Source organism: Hypanus sabinus, chromosome 3, assembly GCF_030144855.1.
Source record: "Hypanus sabinus isolate sHypSab1 chromosome 3, sHypSab1.hap1, whole genome shotgun sequence".
Taxonomy (NCBI): domain Eukaryota; kingdom Metazoa; phylum Chordata; class Chondrichthyes; order Myliobatiformes; family Dasyatidae; genus Hypanus; species Hypanus sabinus.
This window is the reverse complement of record NC_082708.1, coordinates 151283774-151302097: the sequence shown is the minus strand read 5'-3', so window position 1 is coordinate 151302097 and position 18324 is coordinate 151283774. Positions and strand designations below refer to the sequence as shown.

General features: G+C 41.1%; 1 protein-coding gene across 2 annotated transcripts in view; it reads right to left on the bottom strand.

Moving 5' to 3' along the window:
* The window catches only part of tbck (TBC1 domain containing kinase), a 229090-nt gene that overhangs the window by 183853 nt on the left and 26913 nt on the right, over window positions 1-18324 (bottom strand). The gene's annotated exons all lie outside the window — the stretch shown is intronic.

Below are 18324 nucleotides of genomic sequence, written 5' to 3'. Positions count from 1 at the left end.
TCTTCCAGTACTTTGTGTGTATTACTTATGAAAGAAGCTGATTGGACTCATGTAGCAGTACCGTTTCCTATTCCTGGTGAATCCAGAACAAAGTAGCTTAAATCTAATACTGTTGACAATACATCAACTCATAAATTATAAAGTAGTTTGTTTGCCCATAGGCAGTGGTTAAATCAGATGGCATTGACCTATTTAGTTAGAAACTAAATGCATTTATAAAGAATAGGATGTCGAGAGTGAGCGACGGTCATTTGAAAATTTGAGTTTGATCTGGTTGATCCATTGGCTGAATGGCTGGCTCTTGAACTGTAGATTGTGTAGAACTTGTTAAATCAAATGACAAAGTGAAATCTTTTCACGTCAGTACTGGAATTAACCAATTGGATGGAGGCTATTGTAAATTATGTGTATCTACCATGCAAAGATTATATATGCCTTACAGTGACATATTTATATTGTGGTGCCATAAATATGTTTTGAAATACATCAAGGATCCCCACTGTGCCCTCTTCTCACCTGAAGTACCACATCTTGAGGTTCAGGAACAACTACTTTCCTCCACAACCCTAACCCTAACTCAGCAACAGACCATGATCACCTCTTGCACTACCATGGATTTCTCTCTAATTGTATATCTTGTCTGCATGCAGTCTTAATTTCCCCTTCTTCTTCATTGCCTTGTATATTTATGCACAACTTATATTCTATGCATTGGTTGTGATGTTGTTGCAAGCCGGGTTTTCATTGCACCTGTACCTCACCATTCTTATGCACATGACAATAAACTCATATTGACTGGTAACACAACATGACTCCCATTATTCCCTGTTCTTTCCTGTCACCCCTGCATTGTAGTTTGAATCTACATCCAACTGATGCCAAATCTAACTTGACCATTACATTCTACTCATTCTTATTTTGATAAATACACAGAACCTTTACAAAAACCTGAGTGAATTTTACTGTTAGTATGTTCCAGATAAGCACAATCCTGGAACTGGCAGAGCCACATTGCGACATTGCAAGTGCTCTTTTGTGGCTTGGAGCTTCTGTATCCTGGCATTAGTTGGACTTGGATGCTCAGTCTTACACACCAGCCAATGAACTGGAGAAGTACTCCATCCTCCATTTATGACATCCCTTGTACTTATAAAAAATAAACATAACCTACTTAACAATGTTTGCTGCAGGAAATCCAATCCAAATGGGGAAAATGCAGAACAGATTTCTCCTCAGCAGCAATCATACTTCTCTCTTCTAATGATCCCATGAAAAATAAACCATGCTTGACATAAAATGAAAAGATTCACTTAAAATGAATTAGTGGGTCAGGATAATAAGCAGCACTGTATTTGTAGTTAACAAGCCAAACACTGAGCCATCAGAATTCCATAATTACCAATTACACAAGGTATTACAAAATCTATTAGTTTTAGTATAAGTAACTGAAAAATGATCAAATTTCATATTTGACAGGGCATTATAATTGTCAGGACCTTTTACTCTTAAAGCAGACTTTCTGCAATTTTTTTCAACAATCACAATTGTATTTATATAACATCTTTAAAACAATACAACATGTTAGGGTAATCAAAAATGGATAAAATTTAATATATTGGCACCGACGACTTACAGTAATGTTAAAACAGAGCAACACACACAAAATGCTGCAGGAACTCAGCAAATCAGGCAGCACCTATAGAAATGAATAAACAGTCAAAGCTTTGGGCCGAGATCTTTCTTTAGGACTGGAAAGGAAGGGGGAAAACGCCAGAATAAAATGGTAGGAGGGCTGGGTAAGGTTGTCTAGCTATAAGATTATAGGTGAAGCCAGATGGGTGGGAAAGGTAAAGAGCTGGAGAAGAAGGAATCTGATAGGAGAGGAGATTGAACACCATGGGAGAAAGGGAAGGAGAGGCACCAGGGGGAGGTGAGGAGAAGAGGTAAGAGGCCAGTGGGAAACAGAAGAAGAGGGAAGGGTAATTTTAACTCTGAGATATCGATGTTTATGCTATCAGGTTGGAGGCTATCCAGACAGAATATAAGGAGTTGCTCCTCCACCCTGAGAGTGGCCTCATCTTGGCAAAAGAGGCAGCCCTGGACCAATATGATAGGAATTAAAATGGCTGGCCACTGTGAAATTCTGCTCTTGGCAGATAGTGCGAAGGTGCTTGACAAAGCGGCCCCCCAATTTACATGGGGTTTCACCAATGTACAGGAGGCTGCAACAGGAGCACCAGATATAGTTGACAATCCCAGCGGATTCTCTGGTGAAGAACTGTTTGGATGTAGTGGATGTAAGGGAGGAGGTAAATGGGCAGGTGTAGCATTTCAGTCACTTTCAGGGGTATGTATCAGGAGGGAGAATAGCACGCAAGAGACAAATGGAGCAATCCCTGTGGAAAGTGGGGGAGGTAAAGACATGCTTGTTTGTAGGATCCTGTTGAAGATAGCAGAGAATGATGTGTTAAATACAGAGGGTCGTGAATGTTAAAACAGTAAATTATAAGAATTGTCTTACAGGTGGAATGTGGGTTAGAGACTTTTAAAGGTTGAGGAAGAGAATTCAAGAGATTGGATTCACATGAAGCAATGGTTTGAAATTTGAAAAAGGATGGAGTGTTTTTATACTGAGAAGTTTCTTAACCAGTAACCAATGTAGTTCAAAACCAAAGTGATAAATGAATGGGAGCTGGTGTGAGATTGTCCCAGTTTTAGAGTTTACATAGGATGCCAAATAGGAAGTTTGCCAGGAATATGTTGGTAAATCAGATTTGAGAGTAACAAAAGCACAGGTGAGGATTTTGAAATGGTCTGAGACCTGGGTAGAATTAATCTTTATTGTGCAGGTGGAAGCAAATAATCATGAAAATGGCACGCCTATGTGACCGAAAGCTCAGCCTGGGATCAAAATAAATAACCTGCAATCGTTTTCAGTTGGCAGGGAGAAAAATGGTTTGTTATCATTGGATTTTCCAAAATTAAATTTTCCACTTATCCACTCTTGGACTGGCAATTTGAGATAGGAGGAGGATCGGGATAGGCAGTGTTGAGACAGACCTGAGTGCATTCAGTATGTGATTTTTGGATGATGACTCCAAGGGCCAGTATTTACGTGAAACATGGGATTTGGTGAAGGGACACAGGGATTGGTATTATCTTTAACACCACTGGGATTATCTTGTCCACAATTCTTGGCATGACATTTGCAATTTTAATCAGAGCTCTATAAATATCATGGTAAGGACAGTTCTAAAAGAAATTAACATGAATTTGGGAAGGAAAAGGGCATGAAAATACCCAAGGAGAAAGAAAATATCATAAGTAAAAATAGCTTAACAGGAAAATAGAGGGACAAGATTGACTTTGGAAGGGAAAGTGGCAACAGACAAGTTAAAGGCAAGTGGGATTGTCATTGGAGAAACAGCTTGTAAACACAAGCTAACATGAGAGCAGTTCAGGAAACTGGGTGCTCTGCAGCTTCATAGGCATAGGGACAAGGAAGCTCAAGATGGATCTAATGCACAGGTAGGAGAATTGCCTCCTCAAAACTCCAGCAATCCAGTTCAACCATGATCATTCACACTCTCCTGGTGACCAAACAGGCTTCCACTGGATTCTCTACTTCCCTCTCACATCCCAAAGACATGCTCCTTGGTAGGGTAAATGGATGCTGTAAATCACTCCTAATGTGTAAATGAGTTAATGGGAATGTGCAGAGAAGAGGTTACAGGGAAAACTAGTTGGGGAAAGAGATTGCTCTGTGAGCCTGTGCATATTCAATGGGTTAAAGCGACTTCTTTTGTATTATAAAATATAATATTATATGTATATTATATAAAGATATAATATAAAAGTATGAGCGAGCCTCTACAGAATACATCAGGAAAAACTGAAGTGAAACCTTGTAAACTGTTTGTAAAGCATTGCAGACTCTCAAAAGTACAATATTTATGCAAGGAACATATATATCCTAAACATACATCTGCTAAATGGTGCCTAATTTTGAGATTCGGTTCATCACCACTGATTCCAGTTTGTTTAATGTTGGCTTAGTTTTATGTTGCCAATTCAAGACATGCAGTTACATACTACTATCAATAGATGGAGTGTGAGTACATGATTAAGTATACAGTACCTAGAAGTAAATTTTTAAAAATATTCTTAAAGTAAAAGGTTGGCAGTACTCAAACCAATCCAGTTTTTGTTCCTCTGGAAGGCAGATGAGCTCAGTCTGTTAAAGCATGAAAGTTGAACTAAAAGGCAGAGTGCAAGGTTAATGGTAGCAGTATGAAGGAACAGAAGAACCAAGGGGTTCATGTCCAAAGATGCCTCATAGTTGCCATGGAAGCTGATAGGATGGTTAAGAAGGCATTATGGCGTATTGGCCTTCATTCGTTGGAGGCATCGAGTTCAAGACCATGAGGTAATTTTGCAGCCCTATAAAACTCTGGTTAGAGCACACTTGCTCACCTCCAGTCCCTTCATCATAAGAATGATGTGGAAAATTTAGAGAGGCTCCAGAGGAGATTTACCAGGATGCTGCCAGGATTACAGAGCATGTCTTATGAGGATAGGTTGATCAACCTAGGGCTACTTTCTTTAAAACAAAGGTGGATGAGAGGTGAATTGTTAGAAGTGTACAAAGAAGATAAGAGAGAGTGGACTGCCAGGGGCATTTTCCCAATGAGCCATTGGCTAATATGAAGAAGCATAATTTAGGGTGATGGGAGGAAAGTATATATAGGGGAATGTCAGAGTTAGTTTTTTTTTACAGAGTGGTAGACGTGTGGAACATGCTGCAGGGTGTTGGTAGAGACAGATACATTATTGACATTTAGAGACTCTCAGGCACATGGATGAAAGAAAAATGATTAGTTATAGTCCAGAGAAGGGTTAGATTGATTGTAGAGTAGATTAAGAGGTCAGCACAACATCATGGTCCAAAGGGCCTGTACTGTGCTGTACTGTTCTATGTTCTGAATTCCACACTGTATTTTCTGCTATCTGCCACCATTGGACAGGAGACCCAGAAACCTGAACTTCCATGCCACTAGCTTCAGGAAAAGCAACTTCACTTTAACTGTTTGGTTCTTGTATTGACCCACAAAACTCTAATCCAACCTCAGCAACAGAACATACAAACCATCTCTTACACACTACTGCTGTTGACTCTGATCTTGCTTATTTTGCACTAATGTTTTTATTCTTCTTCACTTATATAATTCAAAGGTTCAAAGGTTCATTTATTATCATCGAAGTATACCACTCTGAAATTCTTTTTCTCCAGGTAGCCATGAAACCAAGAAAGAAAGGCAGCACAATCGTCAACCCCCAGATCCCCTCCCCACACAAAAAAAATTAACAAAACCGGAACAGGCACATCAACCCCCAAATCCATCCTCACACACAAAAAAAAGAATAAAAATGGAACAGGCATATCAACCTCCAGATCCCCCTCCCCACACAAAACAATGAACAAGAACAGAACAGGCACATCAACCCCCAAATTCCCCTCCCCGCACAAAAATGAGAAAAATTAGGTAAAAAATACAGAATATAAAAAACTGAAAGACTGAAACTTTAGTTCAAGTCCATTATCCATAACACAGAAAACCTATTCAATTCATGTTCAATTTACCTATGACTTAAGTTCATTCCATTGTCTAAATCTACGTGTCTGTCAATAATTTTTCCATTATACCAGGACCTCACTGTTTTTGGTCACATGATAATAAACTCAACTTGAAATTAGCTGGACTCCTCAGAGAAATGCCAGTAAGTTTGGGAGTTCCATGTATGAATTTGTCATCAGTTGTTCCCCAGGTGACTTCAGTTTTAATCTCAGTGTGAAGCTGCAGTTGTTGAACAGTACACATAAATCTCAAACTCAAAGAATGAACAATGGTTTCCAGGGAATAAGGCTTGTAGTTTCTAATTCTACAAGTTTTAGAAGTTGGCTAAGGCAAGAAATGGGGCTTGTTCAGCTATCTGAATTTTCTTCCAGCACTTTTGAGGGCCAAGTTTGCTCTCCTCATCACTCATTCCAGAATTATAGAAACACGCAGAGATTAGGAGCAATAGTGAGCGAGTCTTCCACTCAGCCCTTCAAACCTGCTGTTATTCAATGTGATCATCGCCAATCATTCAAATTGCACACAAACGCGAGGAAATCTGCAGATGCTGGAAATTCAAGCAACACACACAAAATGCTGGTGGAACGCAGCAGGCCAGGCAGCATCTATAAGGAGAAGCACTGTCGACGTTTCGGGCTGAGACCCTTCGTCAGGACTAACTGAGAGGAAAGATAGTAAGAGATTTGAAAGTAGTGGGGGTGGGGGGGGAAGAGAAAAATGCGAAATGATAGGAGAAGACCGGAGGGGGTGGGGTGAAGCTGAGAGCCAGAAAGGTGATTGATAAAAGGGATTCAGAGCTGGAAAAGGGAAAGGATCATGGGATGGGAAGCCTAGGGAGAAAGAAAGGGGGAGTGGAGCACCAGAGGGAGATGGAGAACAGGCAGAGTGATGGGCAGAGAGAGAAAAAAAAGGGAGGGGGAAAAAAACTAAATATATCAGGGATAGGGTAAGAAGGGGAGGAGGGGCATTAATGGAAGTTAGAGAAGTCAATGTTCATGCCATCAGGTTGGAGGCTACACAGCCGGTGTATAAGGTGTTGTTCCTCCAACCTGAGTGTGGCTTCATCTTGACAGTAGAGGAGGCCATGGATAGACATATCAGAATGGGAATGGGACATGGAATTAAAATGTGTGGCCACTGGGAGATCCTGCTTTTTCTGGTGGACCGAGCATAGGTGTTCAGCGAAACGGTCTCCCAGTCTGCGTCGGGTCTCACCAATATATAAAAGGCCACACCGGGAGCACCGGACGCAGTATACCACACATTCAAATTGAACGCCTTGTTGCAACTTTCTTTCCATACCCAGATTTCTTTAGCTGTCAGTACTATCCTTCCTTCTTGAAAATATTTCATCGTTTGGCTACAACTACCTTCTGTGATAGAGGAATCCATAGATTCACCACTCTCTTGGTGAAGTAATGTCTCTCCACCTCAAGCTCCTGAACCTACACCATGTCCTTAGATCATTACACAGTGCGGTTCTGCACTCTGCCACTTCTGGGAATGTCCTTCTTGCATCTAATCTGTTATGCCTCACTGGAATTTTATAACTTTCAGAGAGGACCCTTGCATTCTTCCATCTTCTGCCACATAAACCGAATCTTTTCAATCTCATTTCATCTGGCAGTTTCACAATACTGGGAGTCAATATGGTGAACCTCACTACCCTCCCTCCACAGCAAGAGCATTCTTGCAAGACTATAACTCTTTAAGGTATGATCTCATCAAAGCACTGATAAAATAATAATGCCATGCTACTATTTTAAAAAATAGGAAATCATCCACAGTATCATTCACTTATCACTTATAACTCAAACTTTCTCATTGTTACCACACTATTTTATGAAAATTTGTTATACTAACATTAATTTACATATAATAACAGAGATTACATTGGTTGCAAAGCACTTTGGATGTAATGAAATTATTTTGAAAACTGTTACATGGAGACTTCCTTTTACCTCCAACAATTGGCACTCATTATCTGAGTAAGCTTGTCAGGCTTCAGGAGTTGTATTTAGTCTGAATTAGGGTGGGATCAGTAGTTGGCAGAGTGCAGGTACAAAGTTTAGAGCATCAGTTGAATGATGGAGGAGCTCAGCTTGTCGAGCAGTATCTGTGAGGGGGTGGGAGGGAAGTGATTGTCAATGCTTCGGGTCAAGAACCTACATCAGGATTGAGAATGGAGAGGGAAAGTAAAAGAGGAGGAGTGAGGAAGGGACTAGTAAATCCTAATACAACCTTGGATTATATTTCTTTTCTCCCTCAATGTCTATTAACATCATTATATTTATTTTGCTGCATGTTATGTATAATATCAATTTGTTATCTTATGCTTGTCATGTTTTAATGTACTGTGCAGCTGCTGTAAAGAGCTAAATAACAATAAATGTGAACTTGACTGATGGACTGAGGAGGAATGGGGGATGATGGGACTGATGGAGAGAGTAGTGGAGGGAGAGGAACGGAGTTGGGAGACAGCACAGGAGAAACATAATCCTGGCAAGTGAAGCATAATCCCATTTCTTACACAACAAGCCCTGAAAGAGGTTTGTACACTTCAGTAAGATCACCTTTCACACTTCTAAATTCCATAGTATACCTAATCTATCCACATAGGACAAACACCCTTTACCAAGAATCAATCTTATTTAATCAAAATTTAATCTTATTCCTTGTCTCACAAGTATATTCACATTTAAGTAGGGAGAACAGTTCTGCAGAAAATATTTTAGATGAAATTTCACCAGAACCCTTTATAATTGCAATAAAAATGTCTTTACTCTTATGCTCAAGTTCTCTCTCAATAAATAACAACGCAGTACTGAAAGTTAACTCAAAGTACTGCAAGCAATTAGGAAGGCAAGTGACATGTACTTAAAAAAGCTGGTGATTTGAACTTTACTCCACCCTTTTTTAAAAAAAGTGTTGCTTTTTCTTCAATTTCTTCTACCAAAATGAATAACCTCATGTTTTCCACATTATTTCCCATCCTTTATGTCCTTGTACATCCACTTAATCCGTCTACATCCATCCCTTGCAGTTTTCAAGCATCCTTAATCTCCAAAACATCAAGGTGGATATGTTACACTTAGTGCTGTCATCAAAGTCATTGATAATCGATTTCAGAATAGCCGGAGCCCCAGTCCTTGATACCATCCCACTGGGCACAGTCTCACAAGCAAAAAGATTTATTCCTGAAATCCATTTAACTATTATTTTTCTCTTCATCTTTTATAGATTGTCTTTCAAAAATAATCCCTGACTTATAAATGTTGTGATCTCCACCTCCTTAAGTTTGTTGTAGCCGGGGATGGTAATGGGGACAAGCTCCTACTATTTATTAAGTGCTCCCAATGGCATGCACCACAAGTAGCCTCTGACAACAAAGTCCAGCTCATGGCCTTCACATGTGGCTTAGCTACTCAGCCCAGCAAAACCGTTCCTACTGACAGGAGAAGGGGCAAAGGCAGGCTACTGGCACCTTAAAACCAGTCGCTTTGAGCAGAGGGGGCTCGTCGGCTGTGGCTGGCAGCTCATCTAGAAGGAAAACACTGATCTCAAACCTCCGCTGCCTTGTGGCTATATCCACTCATGGGCAGGGCTTCAGGAGTAAACCCCGAGGGAAAATCCAGAGCTGGAGTCCCTAAGTCAATCCTACACTGAGTTCATTGCTGATTGGCAACTCCTGCGACGCTGCTGGTACCAAATTATATCAGTCTCTGCCTTCCTTTGGGTTTATCGGATGCACGGATAGGGGCAGCTTGCTACAGCTTACTCTCCATTTGTACTGCCCAGGCTTGCGTATCTAGACAGCTAAGATGCAATATCCATGGTCAATTCTGACTGATGGAGACCCTCACCTTACCTGAATCTCTACCTCAATAACCTCTTGCTGCATTATTCCTGTGGTATAGTAATGCTGTGGTTAAATTGCTAGACTAGTATCCAGAAGCACAGACTATTGATGTTGCACACCAGCTGCAAAATTAAATCACATAGTTAAATAAACATGGAATTAAAAAGCTAACATAAGCTGTCATGCAGGAAGCTATCATGCAGCTTTGAAAGACACAGCAAAAACTGCAAATGTTGGAAATCAGAAATGAAAATTGAAAATATTGGGGAGATTCAGAAGGTCATGGAGAAAGAAGCAGAAACAATGAAGGGCCATTGATGTGATACTTTAGTTCTCTACAGATGCTGAGTATCCCTAGTATTTTCTGTCTTTTTGTCTTAAAAACAATCTTGTTCAGGATCATAATCTACCTATCGAGGAATCTACCTCATGCTCCAGTTGAATAATCTACAACTGAATGGCATAAACGTTGAATTGTCCAACCCCAGACAATGCGCTCCCACTCTGTCCCTTTTACTTCTGATTTATCTAGGACCTCCCAAACACACACAACTCCACCCATTCCCTCCTGACCCCCTAAAGCCCAGTTTCTTTCCCCTCCTAATGCAATGCTGAATCAGTTTGCTGAGCTTCTGGATACAAGTTCCCCAACTTTTTCATCTGCAGCTCTTGAACATGGATAACTTCAGTCATCACAATCTAAACTGGTCCCCAAACCTACTGACTCACTTTCAAGGACTTTACAACTCTTATTCTCAATATTATTTTTTCTCTATTTGCACAATTTCTCTTCTTTTGCCCATTAGTTGTTTGTCTGTATTTGTTTACGGATTAGATTTTCATAAATTCTGTTGTATTTCATTGTTTCCTGTAAATGCCTGCAAGAAAATGAATCCCAGTGACATATATGCTGACATATATGACATATATGCCCCATGACATATATGCTGACATATATGCGCTTCTTCGGCCCTCCAGCTGAGCGTTGACCATGATGTAGCTGGCCATATAACACTCTGCGGGGTAGCCATAATGGGGGCATCCTTATCACGTGCCCCAGCCACTACATATATGTCTCAATACTTCTGCAGTTGGTCTTTACAAGTATTTCAGTGTGAGGCACCCACTCACGCCAAGTAATTCCCAGGATGCGCTGAAGGCAGCTTATGTGGAAGCGCTCCAAGGACTTGACGTGATGGCTGTAGGTTACCCAAGCTTCACAGCTATGAAGGAGGGTGGTGACACAGACTGCTTGGTAATGTGGAGGGACGAAGGCCCCTGTTCTGAAAGACTCGACGCTGAAGTCTCCCAAAGGCAGCTGATGCTTGTTTAATGCGGCTCTGGATGTTGTTGTCAATGCCACTATCCTCAGAGACAATGCTCCCCAGATATTTGAAAGTTGGCACTACTGACAGCTTTTCATCACCAACAGTGAAGGCAGGTAGGGTGGGTGGGACACTAGTACTCCATTGGCAAACCACTTCCGTCTTGGTGGTATTGACAGTCAGCCCCATCCTGCTGTACACTCTCACTGCCACAGCAAGGACAGTCTGAAGATCTTCTGGCGTATGGGTCACAAGAGCACAGTCGTCTACATACTGCAGCTCCAGGACCCGTTCTCTACAGAGTTTGGTGGTTGTGTGGAGTCTCCTGATGTTAAAGAGGTTGCCATCTAATCTGACATCCACTGCCACAATGCTGCTATCCTCAATCTTGTAGTGGAGAAGCTTGGGAACACATAAGAGGAAGATGTTAAAGAGCACTGGCGCTAGCGCACACCCCTGCCACAGCCCTGTGCATACAAGGAAGGGCTCCGACTCTTGTCCTCCTACGGTCAGCTGAGCAGTCATCCCATCGTGGAACTGGCGGAGCTCAGCACACAGTCCTGGTGGGGGGGGGGGGGTGCACTTATGCTGAGGATGATTTGGAGGGAGGAACAGTTATGCATCCTAACAATCTAAGGTCAGTTCATAAATCAGTCCTGCACCCAGTTGCACAGTGGTATATTTAGACTGAGGAGTAGGAGCTTGTTCACCAAGATCTGTGGGGCAATACTGTTGAATGCCAAAATGAAATCCAGAAACAGCATTCAAACGTATTTTTGGAGCTTTGTCCAGTGACTGATTCAAAGATCAGAAGCCTGAGAGGAAGGAATTTCACCCAGGCTCGCTAATGAAATAGAAAAAGGCAGCAACTCACAGTAGTTTTTTTTGGAACTCTGACCAGCAACGGATCAGCATTTGAGATGGATTAGCAGGAACAAATTAAAGGAAGGCGGGGCAAGTGCAGCAGCCATCATCAGAATGGATAGAGTTAAGAGTGGTGATTTTTGAGGCTTTAGAGAAGAGAGGATTTGTCAGAGAAAGCAAAAACAACTTTGCTCAGTTTGTTCAGTAGAATGCCAAACAAGATAGTGGAATGCTCCTCAAGTGGGATGTGGGAAGGCCGGGAGACCTTCAGTGTCCCTAAAAGCTACACCTGCGAGAAGTGCATCCAGCTGCAGCTTCTAACAATCCATGTAAAGGATTTGGAGCTGGAACTGGATGAACTCCGGGTTATTTGAGAGCTGGAGGGTAATAGATAGGTTTAGCTACCTCTCTATACGTCCTAAGGTGAGGATACAGGAAACTGGGTGACAGTCAGGAAGGAGAAAGCAGTTACGAAGCCGGTGAAAAGTACTACCATGGCAATCCCCCTCAACACCAGGTATATCACTTTGGATACTGTTGGGGGAAATGACCCAGCAGAAGAAAGTCACAGCAGTCGGATCTTTGGCATTGAGTCTGGCTCTGTGACTCAGAAGGGAAGACATGAAGTTGCTCTAGCAGATAAGGTGAAGGAGAATCCTAAGGGATTCAACAGATATGCTAAAAGCAAAAGGATTGCAAGGGACAATCCTCTAGACCAGAATGGTATCAATGTGCGAAGCCAAAACAGATGGGGGAAGATATTTAATACATTTTTAGCATCTGTATTTACTCAGTAGATGGACACAGAGTTTATACAAGTGAGGCAAAGCGGCATCAACTTCATAGACCCTGTAAAGGTTACAGAGGAAGAGGTGTTTGTTAACCTGAGGCAAATCAGGGTGGATAAATCCCCAGGGCCTGACCAGATGTTCCCTTAGACCCGGCAGGAGGCGAGTCCAGAAATTGCTGGGGCCCTACCTAGCAGAGTTATTTAAATCATCCTTAGTGATAGAAGAGGCACCAGAGGATTGGAGGATAGAGATTTTCAAGATCCTTTTTTGTTTGTCATCTATATCAATGATCTGGATGATAATGTGGTCATCTGGTTCAGCAAATATGCGGATGACACCAATATTGGGGGTGTCATGGACAGTAAGGAACGCTATCGTGGCTTACAGAGATCTGTGTCAGCTGGGAAAATGGGCTGAAAAATGACAGGTGGAATTTAATGCAGACAATTGTGAGGTTTTATACTTCAGTAGGACCAACCAGGATAGGTTTTACAAAGTGAATGGTAGGGCACTGAAGAGTGAGGTAGAACTAAGGGATCTGTGACTACAAGTCCATAATTAGTTGAAAGTGATATCACAGGTAGATAGGGTTGTAAAGAAAGCTTTTTCATATTGGCCTTCATAAATCAATGTACTGAGTACAGGAAATGGGATGTTATGTTAAAGTTGTGTAAGATTTTGGACCAGTATTGCCCCTTGCCAATGTTGGCAATATTGTGTGCAGTTCTGATCACCTACCTGCAGGAAAGGTATAAACCAGGTTGAAAAATACAGAGAAAATTTATAAGGATGTTGCCAGGTTTGGAGGGCCAGAGTTATAAGGAAAGATTGAATAGGTTAGGACTGTATTCCTTAGAATGTAGAAGATTGAGAGATTTGACAGAGGTATGCAAAATTAGGACAGGTATAGATAGGATTAATGAAAACAAGCTTTTTCCACTGAGGTTGGGTGGGGCAACACCAAAGGTGATGGGTTAAGGGTGAGAAGTTTAAGGGGAACATGAGAGGAAACTTCTTAACTCAGAGGGTTGTGAGAGTGAGGAATGAGCTGGCAGCACAAGTGGCATAAGCAAGCTCAAACTCAATGTTTAAGAGAAGTTTGGATAGGTACATGAATCATGAGGGCCATGTTCCTGGTGCAGGCCAATGGGAGTAGGCAGTTTAAATGGTTTTCAGCAAGGACTAGATGGGCCAAAGGACCTGCTTCTGTGCTGTACTTTTCTATGACTCCAAGTGTATTCATAGCTTTTAAATGTTTTTTCCATTTCCCTTTTGAATCGAATCATTGATCTACCGACTTCACTCTTCTATGTAAGTTTGTGTCAAAGATACCAAAAGGTATCAGTTGACTTCTATTTATTTATTACAATACAAAAGGAGACCATTGGTCCATACGGCTATGCCGACTCCCAGAATGTGACTCACAAGTCGCATTTCCTCTTCTAATTCCCTGTTGACCTGCAACTTGCTCTCTCTCACAAGCCTATCAAGTCTCCTTTGATTATTTTGCCATGTGCCTACACCAGGGACAATTTACAGTAGCTATCAACTTGTCTCAGGAACGTGGAAATGAAACCAGAGGAAAATCCATGCAGTCTTGGAGAGAACATGCAAACCCCACACAGAAAGTACTGGAGGTCCAGGATTTTGCATAACTTAAACATGTGTGCTTGCTTATACACTAAGCCAAATTTCCTGGAAAACATGAGTTTTATTAATATATGATTCAAGACAGAACAGCAAAATTTCCTGGAAAGTTTTAAATGATTAACATATGCATCTAGACAAAAACGAAGTAAGCAAGCAATGAAACATCATACTTCAGAGTTTCAATGATATTTGTTTTTAAGAAAATCGCAGGCTACGGTTAACTTTTGTGAAAAATTATATTACCAACACATACATCTAAACAAAACACAGAACGCATACAACAAAAAAAGTCTTTATCAGTCTTTCATGTAGCAGCCATCTATAGTACTCGGCCACCAGGGATTAATCAGCCACTTTAAAGGCTGCTAATTGTACACAGGCACATCCCTTGCTAAAAGTATTAGACTGCTTAATCACAGGCGGCATGAGGAGGATGGGAAGGGAATAAGATAAATCATCCAAGTCTTTGATTTCCAATTACTATTAATTCACCAAATGTTCTGCTTGAAACTCATAAAATATTGGATAAAAAGCCAGGTCAGAGATGTTTTTTGCATTTCTCATGAGATTATTTTATTTATTCAGTTTGATTTTTCTGTTAGTACACCATAATTAGTCAAAGAATATTTTCAGAATTCCATCCAAATCAGCAGGAGAGCACACATCCATACAGAGAATAGGCAGTGATCACTCACAAGTATCTCACTGACCATAGAAATCCAGTCTGGCATCATGCCACTATGTGAACAGAGCAAGCAATGGTTGAGCTCCTAAATCAATGTGATCTAAAAAATTCTTAATAAATAGCATAGAGCCCAAACCAGAATGTGCAAGTTGGAATATAATTAGCAACATCGATTAATACTTTAAATTGAGAATAAACTACATACAGCTAGAAAGTGCCTTTCACAAGCACAGACTAACTTAAAACAATCACATTTAATTAAGTGTTTTTGAAGTGTAATTACTGTTGTATTTAAGAAATGTAACAGTCAATTTGGTTATATCAGGTTCCACTTGGGAATATAAAAAACAGATGTTTTGGGAGGGCTTTGTAAGATTTCTCATTGACTTTCAATGAAATCCAATTACGTTGGAATATACAGAATTTTGACAAGGCTTGACAGGCTGGATATGGGGAAGAGATTACCCTAGCTGGGGAATCTAGAAAATAGGGTCACATTTCAGGATATGGGACATGACATTTAGGATTGATGGGATGATAATTTTTTTCACTCACTGCAGAAAACTGTGGAGGCCAAAATCATTGAACATATTAAGAAGGACATAAATAGTGTTCTAAACACTAGAAATGAAATATGTTTTAGGGGTAAAGATCATATTGAATAGTCTAGCAGGCTCAATGGCCTACTCCTGCTATTTTACTGAATTTATGTTTAAGCATGAACATTGACTAGGAAATCCTGAGAAAGCGTATGTTTCTCAGCTGATCTAAATATTCTACTTCTGCATTAAAATACAGAGAACACCTCAGATTAATTCCTCACTTTAAGATGACATCTCTGCTGACACAGCACTCTCTCAATAACAACGTGGCATATCCGAACATTCGAAACTGGATCTAATTCCTTATACTTTTCATTTAGAGCAACTGTGCCTTCACTGAGCCATGAATGACAGCTGACCGCACCTCTATTATGATCTAGCCCATTTTATAAACACAACAGATTCTACAGACGCTAGAAATCTAGAGCAACACACATAAAATGCTGGATGAACTCAGCATATCAAGCAGCATCGATGGAGGGGAATAAGCAGTCGTTGTTTTGGGCTGAGACCCTTCATCAGGACGAGAACTGAAGGGAGTCAAAGCTAGAACAAGAGGGTGGGGTAGGGGAGGAGTATAAGCGAGCAAGTGATAGGTGAAACCAGGTGAGGAGGAAGGTGAGTGGGTGGAGGAGGGACAGTGAAGTAAGAATCTGATAGGAGAGTATGATTGACCATGGAAGAAAGGGGAGGTGATGGCCAGGTGAGGAGAATAGAAAGGGATGAGAGGGGAATGAAAAATGAGAATGGGAGGAAGGAGAAATTACCCAAAGCTAGAGAAATTGATCTTCATGCCAGCAGGTTGGAGGCTACCCAGACGGAATATTAGGTATTGCTCCTCCAACCTGTGCATGGCCTCATTATGGCAGTAGAAGGGGCTACTGATCGACATGTTGATATAGGAATATGAAGTCGAATTGAAATGGGTGGCCTGGGAAATTCTGCCTTTTACAGTGGACAGAGTGAAGATGATCAATAAAGCTATCCCTAAACTTACATCAGGTCACACCAATGAAGAGGTGGGCAACCCGGACCACTGGATACAGTGGATAACCCTGAGAGACTTGCATGTGAAGTGTCACTTCACCTGGAAGGACTGTTCAGGGACCAGAATAGCTTTGAGAGAGGAGCATAGAGGCAGGGGTAGCACTTGTACTACTTGCAGTGATAAGGGCAAGGAAGGAGACCCCACCCACCCCTACACTTTCCATAGGGATCATAACCTTCTCCCCATTCACCTGGTCTCACCCATCGCCAGCCAGCTTGTACTCCTTTGCCTCCATCCATCTTTTTTATTCTGCCTTCTGCCCCCTTTCTTTCCAGTCCTGCTAAAAGGCCTCGGCCCAAAACATCAGCTATTTATTCCGCTCCAGAGATGCTGCCTGACTTGCTGCGCTCATCCAGTATTTTGTGTGTGTAGCCCATTTTATATTGTTGTAACATTGAAATATAGTCAACAACTTACTCATACTTAAAGCTATATGACCACAATTTCTCATATTTCCTGATGACATTTGTCCTGTCAAGCTTATGGTTGCTCTCAAATCAATCCCATTGATCCTGCTCCTCTACATATTTTCCTATAACTTACCCCCTCCCCACATGCTGAACAACTCCAGCATGATTCTCCTGGTACCCACATTGAGTAGGCATAATTTATAGCGGCTAACATGACTGTGGCTTGCAGGAGGAAACCAGGGCACCCAAAGGAAACCCACGCAGAACAAGAAGAATGTGGAGACTCCACAAGGACAACTGGAGGTCAGGAATGGAACTGGTTTGAGGAGTTATGAGGCAGTAAAACTGTTGCTGCTTTACATCGGCACTGTGAAGGACTGTGGGCAGCAATGGTTCACTTATATAACTTTCAAGAAGTATTACTTTCTTGCAATTTTTCTTGGAACTATACAATAATAATTCCTTTGATTAAAGATCAAAGGTCATTAGTAATGATTTTTCAAGAATCACTAGATTCTGGAATGGTTCCAGCAGACTGGAAAATTACAAACATCACTCCACTCTTCAAGAAGGGAGAGAGGCAGAAGAAAGGAAACTATAGGCCAGTTAGTCTGACCTCTGTCGTTAGAAGGTATTAGAGTCGATTATTAGGATCTCAGGATACTTGGAGGCACATGATTAAAATAGGCTATAGTCAGCATGGTTTTCTCAAGGAAAAATCTTGTCTGACAAATCTGTTGGAATTCTTTGAAGAAGTAACAAACAAGATAGACAAAGGTGAATTGATGGATGTTGTTAATTTGGATTTTGCTTTTGACAAGGTGCCACTCACGAGGCTGCTTAACAAGCTACATTAGCATGGTATTACAGGATAGATTCTAGCATAGATATGCAATGCTGATTGGCAGGAGATAAACAGTGGAAATCAAGGGAGCCTTTTCTGACCGGCTGCCGGTAACTAGTAGTGTTCCACATGGGTCTATGTAGGGATCAATTCTTTTTACATTATATGTCAATGATTTGGATGATGGAATTGATGACTTTGCTGCAAAGTTTGTAGACGATATGAAGATAAGTGGAGGGGCAGGTAGTTTTAAGAAAGTAGAGAGGCTACAGGACAGACAGATTAGGGGAATGGACAAAGATGGAATACAGTGTTTGAAAGTGTACTGTCATGCACTTTGGTAGAAGCAATGAAAGGGTTGACTTTTCTCTAAATGGAGAGAAAACACAAAAAACTGAGATGCAAAGGGACTTGGGAGTCCTTGTGCAGGATTCCCAAAGGTTAATTTGCAGGTTGAGTTTGTGGTGAGGAAGGTAAGTGCAATGACAGCATTCATTTCAAGAGGGCTAGAATATTACAGCAAGAATGTAATGTAGAAAGGTTATAAAGCACTGGCAAGGCCTCTCTTGAAGTACTGTGAACAAGAGAAAATCTGCAGATGCTGGAAATC